Source organism: Canis aureus, chromosome 1 (assembly GCF_053574225.1).
Source record: "Canis aureus isolate CA01 chromosome 1, VMU_Caureus_v.1.0, whole genome shotgun sequence".
In the NCBI taxonomy this organism is placed as follows: domain Eukaryota; kingdom Metazoa; phylum Chordata; class Mammalia; order Carnivora; family Canidae; genus Canis; species Canis aureus.
In genome coordinates this window covers 65635444-65648627 of record NC_135611.1, presented here as the reverse complement: position 1 = coordinate 65648627, position 13184 = coordinate 65635444, and the positions used below count along the sequence as shown (strand labels likewise).

The window sequence follows — 13184 nt, the reverse complement described above, 5'->3', positions numbered from 1 at the left end:
CTCTCTCTCTCCCTCTTTGCCCCTCATGCTTGTGTGTGTTTGCTCTCTTGCTCTCTCAAATATGAATGAATGAATAAGTAAATAAAATCTTTAAAAAAAATAAAGAGCCAAACTTTATCTTTCCAATATAGCGACTCAAAGATGCTACAAATGGGGAGCTGGAGTCCTGGTGCCACATCTGGCCACAGGCACATCACCAGGAACAGAGGAAAGGTCCTCATTTGTCAATATTTTTTTTCACTGGGGATAAGTGGAATACACTAGAGTGTGGAACTTTGGGTCTAAGGCGAGGACACTCCTAGCAGGCCACCATAGATTGTCTAAAACGTTTTAAAAAATATTTATTTATATATTTCAGAGAGAGAGCACAAATGGAGGGGCAGAGGGAAAGGGAGAGAGTCTCAAACAGACTCCTTGCTGAGTGCAGAGTCCAGCCAGGGTTTAATCCCATAACTATGGGATCACGACCTGAGCCGAAACCAGGAGTCAGACACTATACCACCCAGGTACCCCCAGATAGTCTAAAACACTCTATATAACCCTTTCTGACAATCTGCTTGGCCAAGAATGCTGTCAGGGTTGATGGTGAACTGGGTTCATTATCATATAAACTTGAACCAAATTTATTTTTCTGAAGGAATTCAATTTATCAATCTCCCAATATATGGAGCTCTTATGGTCTTTTTATGCAATCAAGTCTTCAAGACGCCTATTAAAAACTGTCATTTTACTTAAAAAAAAAAGATAACAAAAAACAAAAATTCTTAAAACTCTGGGATGGGAATGCCTTAATTAGAAACCAAATATTTTTCCATTACAGTGAATTTCTATCTAGACCAATATCTCATTTGAACTTTATAATAACATCTATGTTCTGACTTAAGGAGGTTCCTATTCAGGTCTTTCCCAGGTTACAAGTCAATGCCAAATCAGGGTATGTATGGATGAACCATTCAACTCCCAAGTTCACAGATTCTTGGCCTTTGCAACATCAGTGAATCACCCTCTACTCCCCGCCAATAAACATCATTTCAACCATCCATACCCATAGCTACTCCTTGGACCCTGTGACCATTCAGAACTGCTCCATTCCTTAATTTTAAATTCCCATGTTTGTCTTTATTTTGTCTAGAGTTTAATTAGTGAGTGTAAGGTCTATGTCTATCTTCCTTACTATTATATCCTACACAATTTATCTTTCAGAGCCTTATTTCTTGATAATGTATTCTATATTCTATACTTATTTGTTTATCATTTCTCATTCTGCTTATACTATAAAATCCACGAGGGACTGAACTTTATTGTAATCACTGTTGTGTCCCCAGCACCTAGTATAAAACCCAACTCATCATATATGCTCAGTAAATATTGAATGAATAAATAAATGAGCACTATGTCAACACAGCACCCTGAACATGACACGTGGTTAACAAATATGCATTGCATAAGTGAATAATTAATAATAATAGCCAATACCTATTGAGTGTTTAAACTGTGCTGGGTAATTCTAATTGCTGTAAATAGATCAATCTCATTTTTCTTTTCAAAAGGCCCTGTGGACTATGTAGCATTATAATGCCATTTTACAGATGAATGGATTTAAACATGCAAATATACAAATAAGCCAAACTGTGTGTTAAATACTGTGTAATTTCATCTAAGCTATAAAGAAAAAATGGGAGAAGACCTGAAAATTCCCACAGTTTTCCACAACGTAGATTAAGGACTACATTGGACTATGTCTATGGAGGACAACGGGACTATGTGGGTATAGTGGACTATGTCTACCGAGGACAATGGGATATGGGTACCTTAATTCCATTCACAGCAAAATACTTCTGTGCCCCTATCTTTTAAAAATAATCTCATTGTAGTGTATCCAAGTTTTGTATGAGAAGCAGTTAAGACAAATGCAGTCTGTTGCCATGGCCAGATATCTTTAGCATGGTTGGATGCCACTCACAAAGCAGAAAGGAAAAAGATTTGCAATTCTGAGATGTCTATTCCCAAGTATTCTCTCCTCTAACCCATTCTCTTTCTCCAAAGCAGAAGTGCATATAATGCTTCAGGCCACCAGAACTAGTGAATTAGAACTAATGTCAACTAGTGAAACTTCTAAGCAGTGAACTATTTCTAAGATGATCAAGCCCTCTCCATCTAGTTCTGATAAGATTACATTTAACACTTTCTTTTTAAAGCATCTCATACTTCTTGAGAACAGAATCTTTGCCATCTACAGTAGTGCAGTTTTGATTCATATCGAGGATTTTTCCTAGGGCTTTCACTTTAGTATTTTGGTTGGGGATAGTTTACGCTAACGATAAAAGAGATGAAAAGTTCTGTTTGGCTTTTGTCTTCACTCCCACTGGAAAAGTAATCACTGACACTCAATAGCTTAGAGTAAAGTTAACCTTACTACTGAATTAAAGTTTATGATCTGTAAATTTTAATTAGGTGAGTTTTTCAATTGCTCCTATAACAAGCTAAGTTGTCAAATAAAAATTAACTGAATTGTGGAGAAAAGAATTGATGTCTAAGGTCTAATTAAAAAAAAAACAACAAAGTAAAACATGCTGTAGCTGGAATGATTAGGACTTCAGTGATCAACAGCACAAAAGTGGTAATGTATTTTGAAATTTTTATAGTTTAACTCATAAGAGTCATATAGACTTCAGTTTGTACAGGAAGAAGTTCAGGGAGAATAAAATGTCACTGCAGCGTGTAGTCAAATTTTATCTCTCTAAGACCACCCACCAAGAAGGAAATAAATCAGTTATAAGCCATACAAAAGTCAAAAACAAAATTTATTTAGGCATTTTGGAGATAAAACACACAGAAATGTCTCATTAACTTTTTAACTTCATAGAAAACATAAAGTTCTATTCAATAAGAAATAAAGTATATGCATCAACCCCATGCTATTGATTGGTGGGTGACAAGGACAAATTTATTTTTTTAATAATAAATTTATTTTTTATTGGTGTTCAATTTGCCAACATACAGAATAACACCCAGTGCTCATCCCGTCAAGTGCCCCCCTCAGTGCCCGTCATCCAGTCACCCCCACTGCCCACCCACCTCCCCTTCCACCACCCCTAGTTCACTTCCCAGAGTTAGGAGTCTTTATATTCTGTCTCCCTTTCTGATATTTGACAAGGACAAATTTAAAGAGATGCATTACCTTATTTGACGAAGGCTCCTCCTTCCCTCACCATCTACTATCCTATTCTCCTATTTTGCTATTTGTTAGTAGATGCATTCGTTGACAGGTGTCTGCATAATTCATGGCTCCTTCTCTTCTAATTGCAAAAACAACAAAATCTAAAACAAAACCTTCCTTTGACAGTATGGCTCCCACTAGACAACATTCTAGCTCTGTCGTTTCCTTTTCAATCAAGCTTCTTGAAAATAAAACTCTCATTCTATCCTCAAAACACCATTATCCACCTCTATCCCTACAATCTCTCCCCAACTACTCTCCAAATACCACTCATGACTTCTGTCTGTAAACCCAAAGAACAAGTTTTAGTTCCCATCTCTTTGATTTCTTTTGCAACATTTGCTGTCATCTCCTACTCACCTCCCTAGGGGTTTCTGATAGACTGGTTTTCCATTCATATTTCTATCCCCTTCTCCTCCATCTCTTCCACTGACTCCTTTTCTTCCTCTATATACTGAAAAAGTCTGCAATTAAGGATTCCATCCTTTGGACTTTGAACCCTCTCTTATTGTCAAATCTTTACACCATAGGTCCCAGAAATCTATATCCAGCAGCCTGGTGAACATGACTCATGATTTTTCCATAGACTTTTAAACTTAGCATGTGTCAGAAGGAACTTATTGACACCCCCACAAATCTTTCCTCCTCCTACAACTCTACCTAAGTGAATGATCCTGCAGTGCACTCAGGTACCAGAGTCAGAAGTCTGGGAGGAGCCTGCTCCCTTATTGTGTATCTTCCATTGTCATGCCAGTTCAGCATGGCTTTTTTTTTTTTCTATATCTCATAAATATTCTTCAATATATTCCCTCATCTCAATACCTTCTACCTTAGTTTTGACTTCTATAACTTCCCTCTGGATTGTATCAATAGACTCTATATATGTCTTCCTGTCACCAGCTGTCTTTCTCCTGTCTATCATCTCTCTTCTTCCACATTGCTGTTTCTCACAAAGTAGATTTAAGCATTTCTTCCCCCATTTGAATTTCAGTAACATTTAAATATTTTTTCTTTAAGACCCAAAGATTTTACCAGTCTTGTAGACCGAGGTAAACAATTGGACTGTATTTTATGTGCAATGAGAGTCATTGAAAAGTTTCATGTAGGAAGGTGTAATAATTTGATTGACATCTTGATAAAATTACTCAAGCTGCAGGAGTGAATTGTAAGGTGGAAAGATAAGTGGGGATATCATTTAAGGAGGATAGCAGTCCAGGTGATGGTGGCATGCACTGATGTAACTGTAGACGTGGAGGGGTGAAAAATTCAAGGAATTATATAGGGAAAAAGGCACAGTCTTGCTTTGGGGTTTGATATACAGAATAAGAAAATTAGAAGACTCAGGAATGAATGGCTCCAAGTTTTATGCTAAAGCAAGTAGTCAGATAATTGTGCTGATTACTAAATCTGAGAAAAAAGACTGTAATGGGAAGTTTTGGTGGATGAGAATGTGGGGATTTGAGGAGGGAAGGTGATCTGTTTTAAGACATGTTAAAACTTGAAATTCCTATTAGACAAATCTATGGACTTCCACCCCATCCATATGGTGAAGGCTTAACTCCCTACATGACTATAGTAGAGATAGGGCCTTTAAGATGATAGGATTAAATGAAGTCATAAAAGTGGAGTGGCCTATAAAACTGGTGTCCTTTTACATTTTCTCTCTCTCCCTCCCTCCCTTATTCTCTCCTCCTCTCTCTCCCTTATTTTCTCCCTCATTCTGACAGCAAGGCCTCCTAAGGACAGCAAGCCAGAAAAAAAGTTCTCACCCGAAACTGAATCTTGACTTTGGACTTTCCAGCTTCCAGAACTGTAAGAAAATACATTTCTGTTGTTTACGCTACCTAGCCCATGGTATCTTGTTATAGCAGCCTGAGCTGACTCAAGAGACATCTTGGTGAGATAACAGTTTGATATATTTTCTGATGTTTACTTTCTCCCTTCCCAAGCTCTATTCAAACAGCCATGTTATTCTGTACTCAATTGAATTAAGGTAAGGATCTGGCTGTAGAATCCAGAGAAAAGAGGGAGACTTCCTGGCTTTGGATCCTTTTAAAACATGACAGGATTAAATGGATGAAATGATTGAGAGAGACTTAAGGCTGATCAGACCTTTGCTCTACCATGCCCTCACCCACCCCTGCAATCCTATTCCCTTTCCCATTAGCCAGAAAAGAAGAGATTCCCTGAGATGAAAAGGAACAATGAGATGGCAGTGATGGGAGTAGAGAGGTTGGTGGTACGGGTCAAGAGGGCTAGACCAAATGGGCCATGTGGACAGGAAAGGGCCATACTGAGGAGCATTGCTAAAACACCTAGGAACCATGTGGAAGTCATCATCTGATGAGTACCCTGGCCTATTTTTTATATAATCACTGTCCATCCCCTGTGCCCAGAGGTTATGCAAGCTGTTCTTTTCATCAATGTCTAATAAAGGCATCTCTTCAATAGCTTCTGGCATTTCTCCCAGCCACTGCTCAGCAGGAGTGACACCTGTTGGCGCTTCAGATTTTGCTTGACTCTTCTCTGACTTACCTCATATGGACAAGTACACAAATCATTTTTCAATATCCCAGCAACTCATAATATTGAGAAAGCCCTGGATAGTTAGTGGGGAGATGGTGGTCTGGAAGGGAGACTTCCCACACCTGTAGCGAGTGGAATAGAATGCCAAATGAGGCCACCTCATGATACTTCCCAAACTGAGTCAGTGATGAAATATTTTCAAGTGGGTAGTTGGATATGATTCTGAAGCTCAAAGGAGTCACAACACAACAGAGAAATATAAAACCATGGAAATGGATGAGATCACATAATGAGAAAGTTCAGCCAAATAAAAAGGGAGAGCCAAGTCCTGAAAAATAATAATCATTAGAAAGAGCACCAAAGAAGAATGAAAGAAGGAATGGCCCATGTGATAGGAAAATAATCAGGAGAACAGATAGAGAAGCCAAGGCCAGAGAGGGCTCGATAAGGACCTACATGTCATATTATAGGTTGCTGACAGGTCTAGTAAAATGAGGACAGAAAAAGACTTTATTGGTTTTAATGGCATAAAGATCAGCATCAATGAAGATATGAAAACAGAGCCAGATTGGAGGAGATTGAAAAGTAAAGAAGAGTGAGGAGGGACAGGCAGAGTGTGTAGAGAGTTGTTTCAATAAATTTGGATGTGAGATGGGGCAAAGAAATGGGTTAGAAGTTAGAGTGCTTAAAAAACAAGTTTCCCTTCTTTTCTCCACCATCTTTTGATTTTTTTCAACATGGGAGATATTGGAAGATGTTCAACTGGTGGAAATGCCCCAGCAGAGATAGAGAGATTAACTGAGTAGAAGAGAGAAACACTAGTAGAGATATAAGGCAAAAGAGGGAGACACTGACCTTTGATTAAAGGAGGGACACTTCTTCCAATGTAGCAGGAAGAAGGAGGGCAAGGAGTACAGAGGCAGGTAGCCTGTCAGTTTGGTTGGTGGGAAGGTGAGGAAGTTACTAACAGATCTTCTGTTTATTAAAAAAAAAAAAGAATAAGATTAGCAACTAAGAGTGTATATTTAAAAGGTTTCCAAAGAAGGAGGTCTAAGGGAAGAAGATAAATTGGTAAGAATGGTCTTAAAGAATTCCAAACTGAGCCTTAAAAAAAAAAAAAAAAAAGGCATAACAGAATTACTGAGTGTTGTTGAGACCTTATTTGGAGTACATAGTCACAAATTTTAAAGGGATCCATTAGCCTAGTTGTGTGATCCACTACCTTCAATAGTGGTTTGGGTCCAGAAGAGATAAGAAAGGTGGACTTTTTTTTTCAGTTGTACAGTGGAGGAAGAAAGACAAAGAATCTGAGGGTATTTGACTATTCCTCTTCCAGGAGATAACACTGCTTCCTGTGCATACTATGATCATATTTATTATCACTCGGAACTGTGATTGTTGGTTATGTGCATGCTTTGTAATTAGACCAGGAGAACATTTTGAATAATCTATATCTCACCTCTATAGTTTCAAAAGTCAGTCAGCACTAAAATGTTTGCTGAAGGAGTTCATAGAAAAACCTTGGGATGGGAAATATCAGAAAGGGAGACAGAACATGAAAGACTCCTAACTCTGGGAAACGAAGTAGGGGTGGTGGAAGGGGAGGTGGGCAGGGTGTGGGGGTGACTGGGTGATGGGCACTGAGGTGGGCACTGATGGGATGAGCACTGGGTGTTATTCTATATGTTGGCAAATTGAACACAAATAAAAAATAAATTTATTTTAAAAAATAGAAGCCATTTAAGTTTATGCAAATGAAAAAAAGGAAAAGAAAAACCTTGGGAGATAGAAAAGCCATTATATTCTTCTAAATTTCAGGAAATACAGAGTGGACTTCAGCACATGGCTTCCCATGGATTTGGGAACCCCAAATCCTGAACCTGGAATGATCAAACCCTACATGAAGAAATGTCATCAGAGTAGAGAATGCTGAGAAAGTGTGAGGCCCGAGAAGAGCAGTGAGCCCTGAAGACTAGTACCTTCTTCAACAGGGGCGGAGATAATGTAGCATTGAGAAAACAATCCTCTGATGCTTCATGGCTGCATGATCTATTCCAGCATGCTAGGGTTTCAGGGCGAAGGAGAGTTTTACAACCATCAAAAGAAGCTCCTTGCTGTAACACAAGTTAAAATATGCTGAGCACAGGGTTTTCATTACAAGGGGTCTTAATAACTCACTTGGCTTGACTGACCACAGGTAAAAGTAGCTTCAGGGAGTGTTATAGGAAATTGGCCATTGGAGCGGGGGTGGGGAGAGTGAATGACTACACGATAAAAGAAGGTCACTCCAGTAGATATTTGTTTAATACCTACTGTGTTCCAGGCGCTGTATTCAATTATAAAACTTCAAAGTACACAGCTTATGTCAAGACAGCCTGCTCTACTTCATCAGGGGCAATGTGTTGTGTTTATTGGGTGCACCTCTGTGTATATAATAAATTATATTTACTTATATTCTATGTCAACTTTTCCCAGAAAATGTTCCTTAGAATACTAGAGTCCCATGAGATATTAATAAATGTTCTAGGGAGAGGAAAGTTTCCCAACACAAATAAGTTTTGGAAGTATTAGGTTAAACAATGGGTTTCTTTACGGGAGAAAATCTAGAAGACTTTAAAGAACTAATAAGTGTTAATGTTTTCTAGGAAAGGGGGAGTAACATAATAATTCGGCATTGCCAGACTTACTTGATTATGGTCTTTTTTCATGAAACAACTTTTAATGTCTCGGAGGATTTGTGTTTCATTTGCCTGTGGAATTCTAAATTGTCTAATGTATGTTTTATATTAAATATATAGAGAGTGTATCATATATTCACATGTGTTAATTATCTTCTTTCCCTATTCTAGGCCCAACTTTGAACAAGTTGTGCAGATATTTTATTCATCAACATGAACTATCAATTAATTTTAAAAAGATGTTTTCATCCTAATTAAATTTAGATACTCTAATCAGCAGTCAAGAGTTATAATTATACATATTCTTAAGAAGTTCATAAAAAGGGCAATGGACTAAGAAGATACGAAACATTTTATCTCAAACTAGAGCACCAAGGAAACCTTCAAGTCCCAGGAAAGATAAATTTCGAAATATCAATTAATCCAAGTATTTTACAATATGCAAGAATGTTAAGATTATTTCAAAGCCTTGGACATTCAGTAAAATAATACTAGATGCCTTACTCAGAGACTTTTATCCAAAAATGTCATAGTATTCTAAAAATATATAAGTCCCTTTTACAAATAACTATCAAAATTCATTATGCCCACAGAAACTCAGTTTGACCAACTGGACCTGTCCACATTTCTTTTTTTTTTTTTGTCCACATTTCTTAATTTTAAGTTTTTATACTCCTAGGTAGTTCCATGTTTTGTGTGACTATTAACCATCTTCAGCTGTGTAGAGCCAGATGCAGTGACTGAAGGCCAAGTATGGAAATTACACAGTTAATATAAATGCATGACCCTCATACCGAATGATTCAGGAATATACATTACATTTCATGAGTGAGTTCTCTTCAGGGATTACATTAACCGTATCTTCGCTTTGGCACAATTGGCATGGACTTAAAGGCAGTTTATAATAGAAGTAATTTAGAGTCAGGAAAGGGTCAATGAGGCCCTGAAGAGTATAAAAATAGTGATACTCTGAGGACTCCAATAACAAGCCATTTAAACAAAATTAAGGAAGGATATAAAAGAGATTATGTAGCATACATTTTAAATGCAGAGAGTTTTTAAAAATCATCACAGCGCTTAAATACCTTTAGTGATTCCTCATTATCTTCAGGATCAAGTCCAGACTTTCTCATGTGGCTAACAAAATCTTTCACCGTGTGTTTTTTTTCTTTTTTTTAAGATTTATTTATTTATTTTATAGAGAAAGAAAGGGAGAGAGAGTATGTGAGTAGAGGGAGGAGTAGAGGAAGAGGAAGAGGGAGAGGGAGAGAATCTCAAGAAGGCTCCCTGCTGAGCATGGAGCCTGTCGCAGGGCTTGATCCCACCACCCTAAGATCATGAGCTGAGCTGAAATCAAGAGTCCGAGCCTCAAGTGACTAAGTAACCCAGCACCCGACCATGTATTTCTTTCATTTTTTTCCCTTACCATGCGATCCCACTCCTCACTTTTCCTATCCCCAGATGGCCAACTTTCTCGCTGCTCTTCAAAAACACTCATTCTTCCCATACTTTTGCCTGCCGTTCCTTTCTTCTGGGACTCTGAAGATTCAGGGCAGATCCTGCCTCTTCTCTGAAGATTTCCCTGACTTTCTTAAGCAGTTTCTTTCTTCTTTTTCACCCACGAAACTTCAAACATTTCTCATCTGAGGGACTATTTTTATTCCTACTAGACTGAATTTCTTCTTGGAAACTGGGACAAATGACTTACTCATCTTTGTACCTCTACCACCTGGCCCATAGAGGAAACTCGACAAATGTTTAACAAGCAAATATTAAATAAATGTTTAAATGAACAACTTGAACTAAAAAACAGTCCTGATACTTTGTATTATTTATCATTAATACTATGTAAATTGAGATATAAAAAAATATAAATTACCTGAGATCACATCACTTATTATTGATATGATTTTGTCAGGAGTATAAATATTTTCCTCTCCCCTCCCAAAAATTTCCTTTCCCTGCTTTAACTCTGTCTAAAATTTTATTTAATCAAAAGCCATAGAAAAGAATTTCAGCCAATTTTAGCTTTAAAGTTTCTACAATGTGTTGACCTATAAAAATTTCCAAATTCTGCATTAGCTCTCTGTAACGCAAAGAATATACAGATTTAAATTTTAGAGACTATAGTCAGCTTGAGCTGCTGCAACAAATATTCCATAGAATGGGTATTTTATAAATGACAAAAATTTATTTCTCACAATTCTGGAGGCTGTAAGTCCAAGATCAGGGTGCTAGCATAGTTGCCTTCTGGTAGGAGCCCTCTTATGGGTTACAAATTGCAGACTTCTCCTCATATCTGGACATAGCAGACAGAAGGCAAGCTACCTCCCTGGACTCTTCTTTAGAACACTAGTCCCACTGATGAGCTCCATCCTCATGACCTAATTACCTCCCAAAGGCCCTGCCTCCAAATACCATCATTTGGAGATTAAATTTCAACATATGCATTTTGAGAAGACACACACATTCAGTTCATAACAGAGACCACTGTCATTGATTTTGTTTAAATGATTCCTAACAATGGCAATGGCTAGGGGAGTCTTGCCCATCAGGGTTTCCTCAAATCAGAAATGTAAAGTCTAGAAGTACCTAGACAACTTACCTCCAGACCTTAATGTGAGTTTCCCTAATTCTAACTCTAAAGTTTTCTGATTCTTCACTTGGAACTTCAAAAGCCATCACATTAACTCTGAATTTTCCTGAAAGTTCACAGGACTTTTTATTTTAGAGGATGGTCACCACATTTTCAGTCCTACCCCATTAGTTACATAAGGTTACAGTGTACTTCCCCTAGTTTCAGTTCTGAAAAGCCTAAATAGTCTCAAACATTTATCTAGAATATTTAGTGAATACTTACTCTGGTAATGGCCTAATTTAAGAATTTAATATATTATTTAGAGTAATAAGCGGGAACAATACAATGGAACAGTTACGGCTATTGGCTATGGAGTCGGTATGTAAAACCCATAGTCTTAACTGCGATACTGCACAGATACTGTAAACCAAACTCACACTATATGACCAGTTCTACTATGAGTCTGACATATGAATATATAAGAAGCATAGAAATAATGAGCCCAGAGGCAACAATGTTGTTGAAAACAATGATGATAAAGACAATCCTCTGAACAGAGAACTAAAATTCCATCACTAAAATTGCAAGTGCTTTCTCCATGGTGGGTATTTAATAAATTGTTGCTTTATTTAGACTTTCTTAGACACACACTTCAATTGGGGGAAAACACAAATATTTGTGGAACATCCTGGAAGACATTTTATTATAAAGATTTTGAGAGGCAAATGAACTTTTCTACCTTATTTCAAACCGCAAAAGGTCAATGATGGTTCTGGACATACAGTCGTTGCGCAAGGACTAACGTTCATCAAATGTTGAGTAGTAAATACATGCCAAAATATTTTGCCCTAGTCCGAGCTACAAGAATAGTACATTTTGTCTTACATTTTCTTATATAATAGTCTTATATATTTGTGGAATTAACATTTTTTGATTTTCACAATTTGCCAGCAACTATATAATAATTTGATATTGGCTTAGGTACAAATACAACTGAATATACCATGGTTCACTAGATGTAAACTAACCTGCTAGGAACCACCCACACATTTTGATCATAAATAGGGACACTTCTGAAATCATGATATTTGTTTCTTGAGAAAATATCCTTGTCAATAAATACAACTATGGGTTGAAGTTATTGCCCAAGCATGATATTGAGTAAAGCAGGTAGTTCTGAGGAAAATATCCTAGAAAGACAGGAAGGAGTTCAGAATAGTGCTAGCAAGTTTTCTTCTACACACACACACACACACACACACACACACACTTCACTGATTCCCTTTTGTTGCAGTATACTGTTAGTGATTAGGAAGGAAGTATACATTTTAGATAAATTACAAGAGCAAATAGCAAATTTGCTGATGACTCTATGATGTGAATGATCCTACCATATTTTCTATTAGAAATAAAAAATAATTTGTAAAATTATTTCAATAAGTGCTTTAGCCTGTGTAAAATGGTGAGTGAAAAAATGGTAAATATTGTAAAGATTTTAGAGTATAAGAATATGCCCCCAAAATGTGTGACTCTCAAATTTTATTTGGGAAAAGTCAAGAGCCTGTAGAAACATATCTCTAAAACTATAGTTGGCAAATTACTAGTTTAGATACAGAAATAAGCTTTTATCATGCAGCAATTTTTTTTAATTTGAAGGACCCTGTAACTTTACATAATGTGAAGCATACTGGAAAAGCAGCATCCTTAGACCATAACCTCATACATATGTTATCCTCCCAAGCTAAAGAAACACATAAAGAGGGTTAAGATAACATTCAGCCCCAAAGGAAACTGGTTGGAAGAAATTGCCTTGGTGAGAATACCCAATGGAGAGAAAGCACAAGTTTTCAGGTGGCCTAAACCAAAGTGACCTCAACTTTAGGGCCATGCAGTTGACAGGGTATTTAAGCTAGGCTTATCTACCATTCTACAAAATGTAGGGTACCGAGACGCCATATTTCCTTGGCAGACATATACGAATGTTTGGATCATGGTAGATCTCTTTTGAGACTGCTTTAATAAATGTTTTAGCTAAAAATATAAATATATATTGCTTCCCATAACTGTGAATTTAAAATCCTGCCAATAATATTCCAAATATGCACAAGCTCTTCCATTTTTATGATAAAGTGTCAGTTAATATGGTTTTCCTTTCCCCTAATATCATGACTCTCTCCCTGCC

General features: G+C 37.2%; 1 long non-coding RNA gene across 1 annotated transcript in view; it reads left to right on the top strand.

Annotated features, from left to right (window-relative positions):
• LOC144316503 (uncharacterized) overlaps nucleotides 1-10234 on the top strand; it is a 39281-nt gene extending 29047 nt beyond the window's left edge. The window contains exons 5-6 of the long non-coding RNA XR_013382476.1: nucleotides 4948-5032; nucleotides 7565-10234. This is a non-coding gene — a long non-coding RNA (uncharacterized LOC144316503). The remainder of the gene's footprint in view (nucleotides 1-4947; nucleotides 5033-7564) is intronic.
• The last annotated feature ends 2950 nt before the right edge of the window (nucleotides 10235-13184 follow it).